Genomic DNA, 16877 nt, shown 5'->3' with positions numbered 1-16877 from the left:
TCAATATTGTTATGGTGAAACAAAGCATGTCAGTTAGGATTCCAGGCTAGTGTCATAACTAAGAGCTGTTAGGATCAAGCAGAAAAACAAATATCTTAGTTAATTCATGAAATATTGTGACATTGTGAACTTGTGACATAGTGAACTTACACAGATGCAGATAACATTCCCCACCACAGTGACATAATGCTAAATGAAGATAAACTGAACCTTGCGCAGGAACTTAGACGAGTACTCAGGCAATGGAGGATGCTGCAGAGGGAAACAATGACTTCAATTTGCTGTTCAATATCCTTTCACAATAACTTTTCAGATTTGCTTGGGTCCAAATGTTTGCTTCAGTTGCAAATGCAAGCACAAAGGCAAATGATGAAAGTCTGCTTGGAGTTAGACTGACAGTCTGCCAACTGCATACTTTTGAAGAAATGAACATTTTCATAGAGATAAAATATAAATACCTGTTTGATCCTTGTCCAGCTCATTAAACAGTCTCTGGAAGGCCTCCCTGGGGATGAAGCCACTGGATGACTGAGACGCTTTCTGAGAAAATTACACTTTTAGAATATTTTGACGTACCAAAAGTGTTCACAATTCAGAGATGTGGCCATGTACATATATAACTTCATAAAACATAACGTTGTTTAACGCTATGTATTACTGTATGTTGTTTCAGGTAAGGAGGGAGCCATCTCACCTTCATGATGGCATCTCTGTAATAACCTGTTGTATATTCATAAAATAAACACCACAAAGGGGTCCTGTCTTACAACATCCTCAGAGACGGTAGGTTCCTGGCTCTGACAGTGCAGCAGCTCAAAAGCTGCCCTGACGCCCAAATGTCACGGCAGCTATGGAACCCTGACTAGTGATGATTATTTGACCACGCTGGCCATCTATGAACGCTTGAACATCTTGAACTGTTCTGAGGACAGAAGCAGGTGCAACTCAATATTAGGAATGTGTTCCTAATGTTTTGTACACCTTATGTTTATTCATTTCGATTTTGTCATAACTTTGTAAGGACCAACGCCTGAGATGAGAAGCAGGTACGGGGAGTCAACATTTCAACAGGAACAAACAGGTAACAAGAGAGGCACAACGTTGGCACAGCGGGTAAAAAAATACATATGACAATCAAAGCAGGGAACAGAGCGGGGAACCAGACATATATAGGGAAGGTAATGACACAGGTGATAGAGTCCAGCTGAGTCCAATAGTCACTGATGAGTGTGACGGGGGGATGGCAGGTGTGAGTAATGATGGTGGCAGGAGTGCCACCACCACCAAAGGAAACATTACAACAGGAAACAATCACCCACAACTCAAAAGTGAAACCAGGCTACCTAAGTATGGTTCTCAATCAGGGACAATGAATGACAGCTGCCTCTGATTGAGAACCATACCAGACCAAACACAAAAATCCCAAAACATAGAAAAAGGAACATAGACAACCCACCCAACTCACGCCTGACCATACTAAAACAAAGACATAACAACAGAACTAATGTCAGAACGTGACAGTACCCCCCCCCCCGCCGAAGGTGCGGACTCTGGCCGCAAAACCTGAACCTATAGGGGAGGGTCTGGGTGGGTGTTTGTCCGCGGTGGCGGCTCTGGTGCGGGACGTGGACCCCACTCCACCATAGTCTTTCTCCACCTCTTTAACCACCTCCGTGTCCTCTTTAGAGCGGTGACCCTCGCCGCCGACCTCGGACTGGGGACCCAAGCCACGGGTCCCGAATAGACGGGAGATTCCGGCAGCACCGGACGGACTGGAGATTCCGGCAAAACCGGACGGACGGGAGATTCCGGCAGCACCGGACGGACGGGAGACTCCGGCAGCTCAGGACAGACGGGAGACTCTGGCAGCTCAGGACAGACGGGAGACTCTGGCAGCTCAGGACAGACGGGAGACTCTGGCAGCTCAGGACAGACGGGAGACTCTGGCAGCTCAGGACAGACGGGAGACTCTGGCAGCTCAGGACAGACGGGAGACTCTGGCAGCTCAGGACAGACGGGAGACTCTGGCAGCTCAGGACAAACGGGCTCTGGCAGCGCTCTGCAGGAGGAAGACTCTGGAAGCACTGGACAGGCGGGAGCACCTATAGGGAGGAGACAGAGAGTCAGCCTGGTGCGGGGGGCTGCCATCGGAGGGCTGGTGCATGGAGGTGGCACCGGATAGACCGGACCGTGAAGGCGCACTGGAGGTCTCGAGCACCGAGCCTGCCCAACCCTACCTGGCTGGATGCTCCCCGTAGCCAGGCCAGTGCAGTGAGGTGGAATAGCCCGCACTGGGCTGTGCTGGCGAACCGGAGAGACCATTAGTAGGGCTGGTGCCATGTTTCCCGGCCCGAGGGGACGCACTGGAGACCAGATGCGCTGAGCCGGCTTCATGCACCTGGCTCGATGCCCACTCTAGCCCGGCCGATACGAGGCGCTGCTATGTACTGCACCGGGCTATGCCTGCGCACCGGGGACACCGTGCGCCTCACGGTATAACACGGTGCCGGCCCGGTCCCTCTTTCCATGGTAAGCACGGGGAGTTGGCGCAGGTCTCCAACCTGACTTAGCCACACTCCCCGTGTGCACCCTCAAGAAATTTTTGGGGCTGCCTCTCGGGCTTCCAACCGCACTGCCGTGCTGCCTCCTCATACCACCGCCTCTCGTCTTTCGCTGCCTATAGCTATGCCTTGGGGCGGCGATACTCTCCCAGCTGTATCCAGTGTCCCTTGCCATCCAGGATCTCCTCCCATTTTCCAGGAGTCTGGAGATCGCTGCTGCTGCCCGTTAACATGCTGCTTGGTCCTTTGGTGGTGGGGGATTCTGTAACGGTTCTCCTCTTCTTCTGACGAGGAGGAGTAGGAGAGATCTGACCAATGTGCAGAGTGGTAAGTGTCCATTTTAGTTTATTAAACTGAACACTAAAGAATACAAAATAACGAAGTGAATGATGCAAACGAAAACCAAAACAGTCCTGAAATGGGAAACAAACATTACAACAGGAAACAATCACCCACAACTCAAAAAGTGAAACCAGGCTACCAAAGTATGGTCCTCAGTCAGGGACAACGAATGACAGCTGCCGCTGATTTAGAACCATACCAGGCCAAACACAGAAATCCCAAAACATAGAAAAAGGAACATAGACAACCCACCCAACTCACGCCCTGATCATACTAAAACAAAGACATAACAACAGAACTAAAGTCATCAAAGTTGTTTGACCAGTAACCAAGCTGTTCATAAGAACCACATCGTAGAGTTTTGTTTACAATCATTGTCATGATTCTGGGGTCAGCGGTAGTGCTGTACGAAATAGATAATACATGTAGGCAGGAAATAGGTTGTTTATAGGAAATAGGTAGTTTATTGTTGATGCTCGATTAAAAGCTGTGATTTCTGAGATATCATATTTTCTTCATACCTCAGGTTACTAGCAGGTGCTATGATAGTGCCTTTGAATGACCAGACCCCAAGCACAGCAAATACATAATAATCCACCTGCAAACAAAGACGGCACTACTTTACAATCGTACCAGTTTAACAGCTCTGGTATGACTTCTGTTAGGTACTGGTTTTGACAGTGTTATGTAGCCCTTATGACCTATGACAAAGGGGTCAAGTAAAGTGTTCCGGAATATGTTAAGGTATGGTTATAGTTCTACTGGATATTTCAGCTAATTTGAGTTGAATATGCCTTGGACAATATATTATTGAGTTATACATCAGAGGAAATATATACCATACATAATACGATCTATGGCCTCGTATAACTGACAAATGTAATGTTTTCTACAGGTCAGAACTTTACTATAGTGATGATGCAGTATACATCATCACCAGTAGAGGTGAGTAAAGTAACAAAGTTTCACTAAGGACACGCCTCAGATTTCACACACGCTTGACATCAGTGACAGGGCAGATGGGAGCAGAACTTATAGTCTGTGTTTACCTTTCTTTCAACAAGGTTCGTTGGTCTAGGGGTATGATTCTCGCTTTGGGTGCGAGAGGTCCCGGGTTCAAATCCCGGACGAGCCCTTCTTTTCTGAACACTACAGGCTCGTTGTACAGTCCAAGATAATGATTGTCTACTTGGGATAGTGGAGATGATTGTGCAGAAACAGTGACATTCAGTCATGTATAGGTTTCTATAACAAATAGCAGGCTCACAGGATACCAATTTCGTCTATGATTGCACGGAGAAACTTCCATATGGTTTTATTTGTAGCTGTAACACTAAAGTCCTGAATAGGCCTCAGTCCTCATAATGCAAATGATAACGTACAGCACTTAAAAAGATGTCAACAATGGTTTCATTTGCAAATCTGACAATGTACTGTACACTGAGTGTACTAAACAATAAGAACACCTTCCTAATATTGAGTTGCAATCTCTTTTGCCATCAGGAAAGCCTCAATTCGTCAGGGGCATGGACTTTACAGGGTGTCGAAAGTGTTCCACAGGGATGTTGTCCCATGTTGACTCCAATGCAGTTGTGTCTATTCTCTGAGAGCTGGTCTCTCTAGGAACCTTCTGATGTCGAGTTGAGTGCTGTACCCATCCATCATGTTAACATGGTTGGTCACAGTTGTGTCAAGTTGGTTGGATGTCCTTTGGGTGGTGGACCATTCTTGACACACACGGGAAACTGTTGAGAGTGAACAAAACAGCAGCATTGCAGTTCTTGACACACTCAGACCGGTGCGCCTGGCACCTACTATCATACCCCGCTCAAAGGCACTTCAATGTTTTGTCTTGTCCATTCACCCTCTGAATGGCACACATACAGAATACGTCTCAAGGCTTAAAAATCCTCCTTTAACCTGTCTCCTCCCCTTCATCTACACTGATTGAACTGAATTTAACAGGTGACATCAATACGGGATGATAGACTTCAGCTGGATTCACCTGATCAGTCTATGTCATGGAAAGAGCAGGTGTTCATAATGTTTTGTACACACAGACTATTTATTTAAATTTTTTGGATGTAACCTTTATTTAACTAGGCAAGTCAGTTCAGAACAAAATCTCTTATTTATAATGACGACCTACCCTGGCCAAACTCGGACGACGCTGGGCCAATTGTGCACCGCCCAATGCGACTCCCAATCACGGCCGGATGTGATACAAATCCCGGACGAGACCTCCTTTTAAGAAGTCAAATGACTTACAGACTAGACACAGTCCACATCACAGACAACATACAGTCTATGACAGACTTGGTAAGTCTATGTCATGGAAGGGGTAGGTGTTCCTAATGTTTTGTGCACTCTGTATGTAAAACTCACCCAAACGTGTCAGTTACCATTAGAGGGCAGTCTAATAGCCAAAACCTGCCACATCACAGATTCTGGAAGTTAACTCACAGGCTGATGAGGAGAAGGGGATGGGAGAAGTGTAACGATCGGGTGGGTTTCCCTAAGCAGGCTTGTTGGTTTAAGGGTATGCTTCTCGCTTAGGGTGTGAGTAGTCCTGGGTTTAAATCCCAGATGAGCCCACCTTTTGAGATAATATGTGATAGATGTATTTAGGGTTGTCCTAAGTGAGTTAGTATATTGAAAGATCACAAACAAAGTGGGGAGAAAAATCTTACCAAAAGGAAAATGGTAGACTGTAATTAGCAAATATGCATATCTGTAGGCACTTTGGTAAAACAGAGATATAAAACAATATCCAGTCAGTATGGAATATAATGTACAGTGTCGTAATGTCAAAGAGTGACTTTGAATTGTGTGACAGACGGTAATATAGATACATCAACTAGAATATTCTCTAAGTTGCCCATGCTTCAAAATGGATCCTGCATTATCCTTACATACAGTATATGATACTGAACTGCACGTACCAGTGAAAGAACTGTGAGAGATCCATCAAACACTTTACTCCCATAGGACATATATCCTGTCCAGCCAAATGCTACCACCTTCAGCGCCATCTCCAGCAGGTAGTAAAGGATGAAGAAACAGTTGATTGTCTGAAAAAACAGATCAGTGGAGGCTGCTGAGGGGAGGACGGTTCATAATAATGGCTGGAACGGAGCAAATGGAATGGCATCAAACCACCTGTTTGATGTATTTGATACCATTCCACCGATTCCCCTCCAGTCATTACCACGGACCGGTCCTCCCCAATTAAGGTGCCACCAACCTCCTGTGACAGAGATACATATAAAGTCTGTGAATTGCACGGAGCTATTGACATAAACTGTGCAAGACCCATACCTGCTTTACATGAGTCATTCATGTCGGCAGTGCACTGCAGGCACAGTAACTAATGTCTACTTGTAACTACTACTTGTAGTACATTTTACGTTCAAATGGCCTTAAATGTTGAGCCTCTAAATAGTAGTTGTCTCGTTCAGAGATTCTACTCACAGTCAATCACCAGGAGAATCTGGAGTAACATTGATGATGCTTAGATGCACATACAGTAGACATAATACATGCATATACCATGCATGACCTTTGACCTTACACGTTTTCTAAAAAATAAAATGGGATACAATGCAGCCCCTTAATTTCTGAAGAAATACTCATTTTTAGACCAGAGACATCAAATGCAGAGAAGGTGAACAAAATGGGCCAGGGACTATATCTACTGCCTTTCCAATTGACTCTAATGATGATTAAGAACAGAGAAAAATGGAGGACTTATATTAACTCCATTTTAAAGTAATTGTCTTCTTCTTCATTGACTGATTCCTCCCAACTCATAGGAAAACCCACCCAGTTGACTACTTTAAAATGGTGGAAGCCCTCAATTGCAATGTCCTTTCCAAAATGCGTTATGTCCATGATGAGTCCTCCATCTGTTTCCATTTGATCAACGTGTCTGTGTTTGTGTTAAGTCTAGAATAGCCACTAGGTGGCAGGCTCTGAACAGTTTTACTGAGCATGCAACATTAACTTGAGAGGAATTCCTCATGCATGTGGCATGCAGTTGAATTTAAACTCTTGGTTGTTGAACCTAAGAGAGGCTCGTTGGTCTAGGGGTATGATTCTCGCTTAGGGTGCGAGAGGTCCCGGGTTCAAATCCCGGACGAGCCCTCCTTTTAAGTTGTCAAGCAACTTACAGTTTGAACAGGCCTTCATAGAGTGTACAAAGCATCTCTATCAACAATATTACTGTGAATAAGTAGCCTGGAATCTTAACTCATAAGCTCTGTTTCAATATTGTTATGGTGAAACAAAGCATGTCAGTTAGGATTCCAGGCTAGTATCATAACTAAGAGCTGTTAGGATCAAGCAGAAAAACAAATATCTTAGTTAATTCATGAAATATTGTAACATTCTGAACTTGTGACATAGTCAACTTACACAGATGCAGATAACATTCCCCACCACAGTGACATAATGCTAAATGAAGATAAACTGAACCTTGCGCAGGAACTTAGACGAGTACTCAGGCAATGGAGGATGCTGCAGAGGGAAACAATGACTTCAATTTGCTGTTCAATATCCTTTCACAATAACTTTTCAGATTTGCTTGGGTCCAAATGTTTGCTTCAGTTGCAAATGCAAGCACAAAGGCAAATGATGAAAGTCTGCTTGGAGTTAGACTGACAGTCTGCCAACTGCATACTTTTGAAGAAATGAACATTTTCATAGAGATAAAATATAAATACCTGTTTGATCCTTGTCCAGCTCATTAAACAGTCTCTGGAAGGCCTCCCTGGGGATGAAGCCACTGGATGACTGAGACGCTTTCTGAGGAAATTACACTTTTAGAATATTTTGACATACCAAAAGTGTTCACAATTCAGAGATGTGGCCATGTACATATATAACTTCATAAAACATAACGTTGTTTAACGCTATGTATTACAGTATGTTGTTTCAGGTAAGGAGGGAACCATCTCACCTTCATGATGGCATCTCTGTAATAACCTGTTGTATAATAATAAAATAAACACCACAAAGGTGTCCTGTCTTACACGGTAACATCCTCAGAGAAGGTAGGTTCCTGGCTCTGACAGTGCAGCAGCTCAAAAGCTGCCCTGACGCCCAAATGTCACGGCAGCTATGGAACCCTGACTAGTGATGATTATTTGACCACGCTGGCCATCTATGAACGCTTGAACATCTTGAACTGTTCTGAGGACAGAAGCAGGTGCAACTCAATATTAGGAATGTGTTCCTAATGTTTTGTACACCTTATGTTTATTCATTTAGATTTTGTCATAACTTTGTAAGGACCAACGCCTGAGATGAGAAGCAGGTACGGGGAGTCAACATTTCAACAGGAACAAACAGGTAACAAGAGAGGCACAACGTTGGCACAGCGGGTAAAAAAATACATATGACAATCAAAGCAGGGAACAGAGCGGGGAACCAGACATATATAGGGAAGGTAATGACACAGGTGATAGAGTCCAGCTGAGTCCAATAGTCACTGATGAGTGTGACGGGGGGAAGGCAGGTGTGAGTAATGATGGTGGCAGGAGTGCCACCACCACCAAAGGAAACATTACAACAGGAAACAATCACCCACAACTCAAAAGTGAAACCAGGCTACCTAAGTATGGTTCTCAATCAGGGACAATGAATGACAGCTGCCTCTGATTGAGAACCATACCAGACCAAACACAAAAATCCCAAAACATAGAAAAAGGAACATAGACAACCCACCCAACTCACGCCTGACCATACTAAAACAAAGACATAACAACAGAACTAATGTCAGAACGTGACAGTACCCCCCCGCCGAAGGTGCGGACTCTGGCCGCAAAACCTGAACCTATAGGGGAGGGTCTGGGTGGTGTTTGTCCGCGGTGGCGGCTCTGGTGCGGGCGTGGACCCCACTCCACCATAGTCTTTCTCCACCTCTTTAACCACCTCCGTGTCCTCTTTAGAGCGGTGACCCTCGCCGCCGACCTCGGACTGGGGACCCAAGCCACGGGTCCCGAATAGACGGGAGATTCCGGCAGCACCGGACGGACTGGAGATTCCGGCAAAACCGGACGGACGGGAGATTCCGGCAGCACCGGACGGACGGGAGACTCCGGCAGCTCAGGACAGACGGGAGACTCTTCAGCTCAGGACAGACGGGAGACTCTGGCAGCTCAGGACAGACGGGAGACTCTGGCAGCTCAGGACAGACGGGAGACTCTGGCAGCTCAGGACAGACGGGAGACTCTGGCAGCTCAGGACAGACGGGAGACTCTGGCAGCTCAGGACAGACGGGAGACTCTGGCAGCTCAGGACAAACGGGCTCTGGCAGCGCTCTGCAGGAGGAAGACTCTGGAAGCACTGGACAGGCGGGAGCACCTATAGGGAGGAGACAGAGAGTCAGCCTGGTGCGGGGGGCTGCCATCGGAGGGCTGGTGCATGGAGGTGGCACCGGATAGACCGGACCGTGAAGGCGCACTGGAGGTCTCGAGCACCGAGCCTGCCCAACCCTACCTGGCTGGATGCTCCCCGTAGCCAGGCCAGTGCAGTGAGGTGGAATAGCCCGCACTGGGCTGTGCTGGCGAACCGGAGAGACCATTAGTAGGGCTGGTGCCATGTTTCCCGGCCCGAGGGGACGCACTGGAGACCAGATGCGCTGAGCCGGCTTCATGCACCTGGCTCGATGCCCACTCTAGCCCGGCCGATACGAGGCGCTGCTATGTACTGCACCGGGCTATGCCTGCGCACCGGGGACACCGTGCGCCTCACGGTATAACACGGTGCCGGCCCGGTCCCTCTTTCCATGGTAAGCACGGGGAGTTGGCGCAGGTCTCCAACCTGACTTAGCCACACTCCCCGTGTGCACCCTCAAGAAATTTTTGGGGCTGCCTCTCGGGCTTCCAACCGCACTGCCGTGCTGCCTCCTCATACCACCACCTCTCGTCTTTCGCTGCCTATAGCTATGCCTTGGGGCGGCGATACTCTCCCAGCTGTATCCAGTGTCCCTTGCCATCCAGGATCTCCTCCCATTTTCCAGGAGTCTGGAGATCGCTGCTGCTGCCCGTTAACATGCTGCTTGGTCCTTTGGTGGTGGGGGATTCTGTAACGGTTCTCCTCTTCTTCTGACGAGGAGGAGTAGGAGAGATCTGACCAATGTGCAGAGTGGTAAGTGTCCATTTTAGTTTATTAAACTGAACACTAAAGAATACAAAATAACGAAGTGAATGATGCAAACGAAAACCAAAACAGTCCTGAAATGGGAAACAAACATTACAACAGGAAACAATCACCCACAACTCAAAAGTGAAACCAGGCTACCAAAGTATGGTCCTCAATCAGGGACAACGAATGACAGCTGCCGCTGATTTAGAACCATACCAGGCCAAACACAGAAATCCCAAAACATAGAAAAAGGAACATAGACAACCCACCCAACTCACGCCCTGATCATACTAAAACAAAGACATAACAACAGAACTAAAGTCATCAAAGTTGTTTGACCAGTAACCAAGCTGTTCATAAGAACCACATCGTAGAGTTTTGTTTACAATCATTGTCATGATTCTGGGGTCAGCGGTAGTGCTGTACGAAATAGATAATACATGTAGGCAGGAAATAGGTTGTTTATTGTTGATGCTCGATTAAAAGCTGTGATTTCTGAGATATCATATTTTCTTCATACCTCAGGTTACTAGCAGGTGCTATGATAGTGCCTTTGAACGACCAGACCCCAAGCACAGCAAATACATAATAATCCACCTGCAAACAAAGACGGCACTACTTTACAATCGTACCAGTTTAACAGCTCTGGTATGACTTCTGTTAGGTACTGGTTTTGACAGTGTTATGTAGCCCTTATGACCTATGACAAAGGGGTCAAGTAAAGTGTTCCGGAATATGTTAAGGTATGGTTATAGTTCTACTGGATATTTCAGCTAATTTGAGTTGAATATGCCTTGGACAATATATTATTGAGTTATACATCAGAGGAAATATATACCATACATAATACGATCTATGGCCTCGTATAACTGACAAATGTAATGTTTTCTACAGGTCAGAACTTTACTATAGTGATGATGCAGTATACATCATCACCAGTAGAGGTGAGTAAAGTAACAAAGTTTCAGGACACGCCTCAGATTTCACACACGCTTGACATCAGTGACAGGGCAGATGGGAGCAGAACTTATAGTCTGTGTTTACCTTTCTTTCAACAAGGCTCGTTGGTCTAGGGGTATGATTCTCGCTTTGGGTGCGAGAGGTCCCGGGTTCAAATCCCGGACGAGCCCTTCTTTTCTGAACACTACAGGCTCGTTGTACAGTCCAAGATAATGATTGTCTACTTGGGATAGTGGAGATGATTGTGCAGAAACAGTGACATTCAGTCATGTATAGGTTTCTATAACAAATAGCAGGCTCACAGGATACCAATTTCGTCTATGATTGCACGGAGAAACTTCCATATGGTTTTATTTGTAGCTGTAACACTAAAGTCCTGAATAGGCCTCAGTCCTCATAATGCAAATGATAACGTACAGCACTTAAAAAAGATGTCAACAATGGTTTCATTTGCAAATCTGACAATGTACTGTACACTGAGTGTACTAAACAATAAGAACACCTTCCTAATATTGAGTTGCAATCTCTTTTGCCATCAGGAAAGCCTCAATTCGTCAGGGGCATGGACTTTACAGGGTGTCGAAAGTGTTCCACAGGGATGTTGTCCCATGTTGACTCCAATGCAGTTGTGTCTATTCTCTGAGAGCTGGTCTCTCTAGGAACCTTCTGATGTCGAGTTGAGTGCTGTACCCATCCATCATGTTAACATGGTTGGTCACAGTTGTGTCAAGTTGGTTGGATGTCCTTTGGGTGGCGGACCATTCTTGACACACACGGGAAACTGTTGAGAGTGAACAAAACAGCAGCATTGCAGTTCTTGACACACTCAGACCGGTGCGCCTGGCACCTACTATCATACCCCATTCAAAGGCACTTCAATATTTTGTCTTGTCCGTTCACCCTCTGAATGGCACACATACAGAATACGTCTCAAGACTTAAAAATCCTTCTTTAACCTGTCTCCTCCCCTTCATCTACACTGATTGAACTGAATTTAACAGGTGATGTCAATACGGGGTGATAGACTTCAGCTGGATCCACCTGATCTGTCTATGTCATGGAAAGAGCAGGTGTTCCTAATGTTTTGTGCACTCGGTGTATGTAAAACTCACCCAAACGTGTCAGTTACCATTAGAGGGCAGTCTAATAGCCTAAACCTGCCACATCACAGATTCTGGAAGTTAACTCACAGGCTGATGAGGAGAAGGGGATGGGAGAAGTGTAACGATCGGGTGGGTTTCCCTAAGCAGGCTTGTTGGTTTAAGGGTATGCTTCTCTCTTAGGGTGTGAGTAGTCCTGGGTTTAAATCCCAGATGAGCCCAGCTTTTGAGAAAATATGTGATAGATGTCATTTAGGGTTGTCCTAAGTGAGTTAGTATATTGAAACATCACAAAGTGGGGAGAAAAATCTTACCAATAGGAAAATGGTAGACTATAAGTAGCAAATATGCATATCTGTAGGCACTTTGGTAAAACAGAGATATAAAACAATATCCAGTCAGTATGGAATATAATGTACAGTGTCGTACTGTCAACGAGTGACTTTGAACTGTGTGACAGACGGAAATATAGATTCCCCTCCAGTCATTACCACGGGCCGGTCCTCCCCAATAAAGGTTCCACCAACCTCCTGTGACAGAGATACATATAAAGTCTGTGAATTGCATGGAGCTATTGACATAGACTGTGCAAGACCCATGCCTGCTATACATGAGTCATTCATGTCGGCAGTGCATTGCAGGCACAGTAACTAATGTCTACTTGTAACTACTACTTGTAGTACATTTTACGATCAAATGGCCTTAAATGTTGAGCCTCTAAATAGTAGTTGTCTGGTTTAGAGAGATTCTTCTCACAGTCAATCACCAGGAGAATCTAGAGGAACATTGATGAAGCTTAGATGCATATACAGACGACTTAATACATGCATATACAGTAGACATAATACATGCATATACAGTAGACATAATACATGCATATACAGTAGACATAATACATGCATATACAGGAGACATAATACATGCATATACAGTAGACTTAATACATGCATATACAGTAGACATAATACATACAGTAGACATAATACATGCATATACCGTACATGACCTTTGACCTTACACATTTTCTAAAAATAAAATGGGATACAATGCACCCTCATGCACACTCATTTTTAGACCAGAGACATCAAATGTAGAGAAGGTGAACAAAATGGGCCAGGGACTATATCTACTGCCTTTCTAATCGACTCTAATGATGATCAATAACAGAGAAAAATAGAGGACTTATATTATCTCCATTTTAAAGTAGTCAATCGTATTCTTCTTCATTGGCTGATTGCTCCCAACTCATAGGAAACCCACCCAGTTGACTACTTTAAAAATGGTGGATGCCCTCAATTGCAATGTCCATTCTAAAATGCTTTAAATCCATGCTGAGTCCTCCATCTGTTTCCATTTGATCAACATGTCTGTGTTTGTGCAGAGTCTAGAATAGCCACTAGGTGGTAGTCTCTGTCTGAGCAGTTTTACTGAGCATGCAACAGCATCAACTTGAGAGGAATTCCTCATGCACGTGGCATGCAGTAGAATTTAAACTCTTGGTTGTTAACCGGGTGACAGGCTCGTTGGTCTAGGGATATGATTCTCGCTTAGGGTGCGAGAGGTCCTGAGTTCAAATCCCGGACGAGCCTTCCTTTTAAGTTGTCAAGCAACTTACAGTATGAACAGGCCTTCATAGAGTGTACAAAGCATAGAAGTGTGCATTCACTAAAGCATCTCTATCAACAATATTACTGTGAATAAGTAGCCTGGAATCTTAACTCATAAGCTCTGTTTCAATATTGTTATGGTGAAACAAAGCTTGTCAGTTAGGATTCCAGGCTAGTGTAGTAACTAAGAGCTGTTAGGATCCAGCAGAAACACAAACATCTATGTTAATTCATTAAATATTGTGACATTGTGAACTTGTGACATAGTGAACTCACACAGATGCAGATAACATTGGCCAGGGCCACATTCCCCACCACAGTGACATAATGCTGAATGAAGATAAACTGAACCTTGTGCAGGAACTTAGACGAGTACTCAGGCAATGGAGGATGCTGCAGAGGGAAACAATGACTTCAATTTGCTGTTCAATATCCTTTCACAATAACTTTTCAGATTTGCTTGGGTCCAAATGTTTGCTTCAGTTGCAAATGCAAGCACAAAGGCAAATGATGAAAGTCTGCTTGGAGTTAGACTGACAGTCCGCCAACTGCATACTTTTGAAGAAATGAACATTTTCATAGAGATAAAATATAAATACCTGTTTGATCCTTGTCCAGCTCATCAAACAGTCTCTGGAAGGCCTCCCTGGGGATGAAGCCACTGGATGACTGAGACGCTTTCTGAGGAAATTACACTTGTAGAATCTTTTGACGTACCAAAAGTGTTCACAATTCAGAGATGTGGCCATGTACATATATAACTTCATAAAACATAACGTTGTTTAACGCTATGTATTACTGTATGTTGTTTCAGGTAAGGAGGGAGCCATCTCACCTTCATGATGGCATCTCTGTAATAACCTGTTGTATAATAATAAAATAAACACCACAAAGGGGTCCTGTCTTACACGTAACATCCTCAGAGACGGTAGGTTCCTGGCTCTGACAGTGCAGCAGCTCAAAAGCTGCCCTGACGCCCAAATGTCACGGCAGCTATGGAACCCTGACTAGTGATGATTATTTGACCATGCTGGCCATCTATGAACGCTTGAACATCTTGAACTGTTCTGAGGACAAAAGGGGGTGCAACTCAATATTAGGAATGTGTTCCTAATGTTTTGTACACCTTATGTTTATTCATTTAGATTTTGTCATAACTTTGTAAGGACCAACGCCTGAGATGAGAAGCAGGTACGGGGAGTCAACATTTAAACAGGAACAAACAGGTAACAAGAGAGGCACAACGTTGGCACAGCGGGTAAAAAAATACATATGACAATCAAAGCAGGGAACAGAGCGGGGAACCAGACATATATAGGGAAGGTAATGACACAGATGATAGAGTCCAGCTGAGTCCAATAGTCACTGATGAGTGTGACGAGGGGAAGGCAGGTGTTAGTAATGATGGTGGCAGGAGTGCGCAATGCTGGGGAGCTTGGCGCCCTCGAACGCCAGGGGGGAAAAGCGGGAGCAGGCATGACTAACTAAAGTTGAGTGATACTCTGTAACGGTTCTTCCCTTCTTCTGATAAGGCGGAGTCGGAGAGATCGGACCAATGTGCAGAGTGGTAAGTGTCCATTTTAGTTTATTAAACTGAACACTAAAGAATACAAAATAACGAAGTGAATGATACAAACGAAAACCGAAACAGTCCTGAAACATTACAACAGGAAACAATCACCCACAACTCAAAAGTGAAACCAGGCTACCTAAGTATGGTTCTCAATCAGGGACAATGAATGACAGCTGCCTCTGATTGAGAACCATACCAGACCAAACACAGAAATCCCAAAACATAGAAAAAGGAACATAGACAACCCACCCAACTCACGCCCTGATCATACTAAAACAAAGACATAACAACAGAACTAATGTCAGAACGTGACATACTCTCTGCAAAGTCATCAAAGCTCTTTGACCAGTAACCAAGCTGTTCATAAGAACCACATCGTAGAGTTTTGTTTACAATCATTGTCATGATTCTGGGGTCAGCGGTAGTGCTGTACGAAATACATAATACATGTAGGCAGGAAATAGGTTGTTTATAGGAAATAGGTAGTTTATTGTTGATGCTCAATTAAAAGCTGTGATTTCTGAGATATCATATTTTCCTCATACCTCAGGTTACTAGCAGGTGCTATGATAGTGCCTTTGAACGACCAGACCCCAAGCACAGCAAATACATAATAATCCACCTGCAAACAAAGACGGCACTTCTTTACAATCGTACCAGTTTAACAGCTCTGGTATGACTTCTGTTAGGTACTGGTTTTGACAGTGTTATGTAGCCCTTATGACCTATGACAAAGGGGTCAAGTAAAGTGTTCCGGAATATGTTAAGTTATGGTTATAGTTCTACTGGATATTTCACCTAATTTGAGTTGAATATGCCTTGGACAATATATTATTGAGTTATACATCAGAGGAAATATATACAATATATAATACGATATATGGCCTCGTATAACTGACAAATGTAATGTTTTCTTCAGGTCAGAACTTTACTATAGTGATGATGCAGTATACATCATCACCAGTAGAGGTGAGTAAAGTATCAAAGTTTCACTAAGGACACGCCTCAGATTTCACACACGCTTGACATCAGTGACAGGGCAGATGGGAGCAGAACTTATAGTCTGTTTACCTTTCTTTCAACAAGGCTCGTTGGTCTAGCGGTATGATTCTCGCTTTGGGTGCGAGAGGTCCCGGGTTCAAATCCCGGACGAGCCCTTCTTTTCTGAATACTACAGGCTCGTTGTACAGTCCAAGATAATGATTGTCTACTTGGGATAGTGGAGATGATTGTGCAGAAACAGTGACATTCAGTCATGTATAGGTTTCTATAACAAATAGCAGGCTCACAGGATACCAATGTCGTCTATGATTGCACGGAGAAACTTCCATATGGTTTTATTTGTAGCTGTAACACTAAAGTCCTGAATAGGCCTCAGTCCTCATAATGCAAATGATAACGTACAGCACTTAAAAAAGATGTCAACCACAGACAATGGTTTCATTTGCAAATCTGACAATGTACTGTACACTGAGTGTACTAAACAATAAGAACACCTTCCTAATATTGAGTTGCAATCTCTTTTGCCATCAGGAAAGCCTCAATTCGTCAGGGGCATGGACTTTACAGGGTGTCGAAAGTGTTCCAC

The 16877-nt window shown here is 44.5% G+C and overlaps 4 non-coding genes across 4 annotated transcripts; all 4 read left to right on the top strand.

The window, feature by feature from the left end:
• The first annotated feature begins 3966 nt into the window (after positions 1–3966).
• Positions 3967–4038, top strand: trnap-ugg (transfer RNA proline (anticodon UGG)). The gene has a single exon. It is a non-coding gene; the product is annotated as a tRNA-Pro (tRNA).
• A 2936-nt stretch (positions 4039–6974) lies between these two features.
• Positions 6975–7046, top strand: trnap-agg (transfer RNA proline (anticodon AGG)). Its single transcript has one exon. It is a non-coding gene; the product is annotated as a tRNA-Pro (tRNA).
• A 4061-nt stretch (positions 7047–11107) lies between these two features.
• Positions 11108–11179, top strand: trnap-ugg (transfer RNA proline (anticodon UGG)). Its single transcript has one exon. It is a non-coding gene; the product is annotated as a tRNA-Pro (tRNA).
• Positions 11180–16374: 5195 nt separating this feature from the next.
• On the top strand, positions 16375–16446 carry trnap-ugg (transfer RNA proline (anticodon UGG)). The gene has a single exon. It is a non-coding gene; the product is annotated as a tRNA-Pro (tRNA).
• The last annotated feature ends 431 nt before the right edge of the window (positions 16447–16877 follow it).

Source organism: Oncorhynchus nerka, linkage group LG9a (assembly GCF_034236695.1).
Source record: "Oncorhynchus nerka isolate Pitt River linkage group LG9a, Oner_Uvic_2.0, whole genome shotgun sequence".
Lineage (NCBI taxonomy): Eukaryota > Metazoa > Chordata > Actinopteri > Salmoniformes > Salmonidae > Oncorhynchus > Oncorhynchus nerka.
This window is presented reverse-complemented; position numbering and strand designations above follow the sequence as displayed.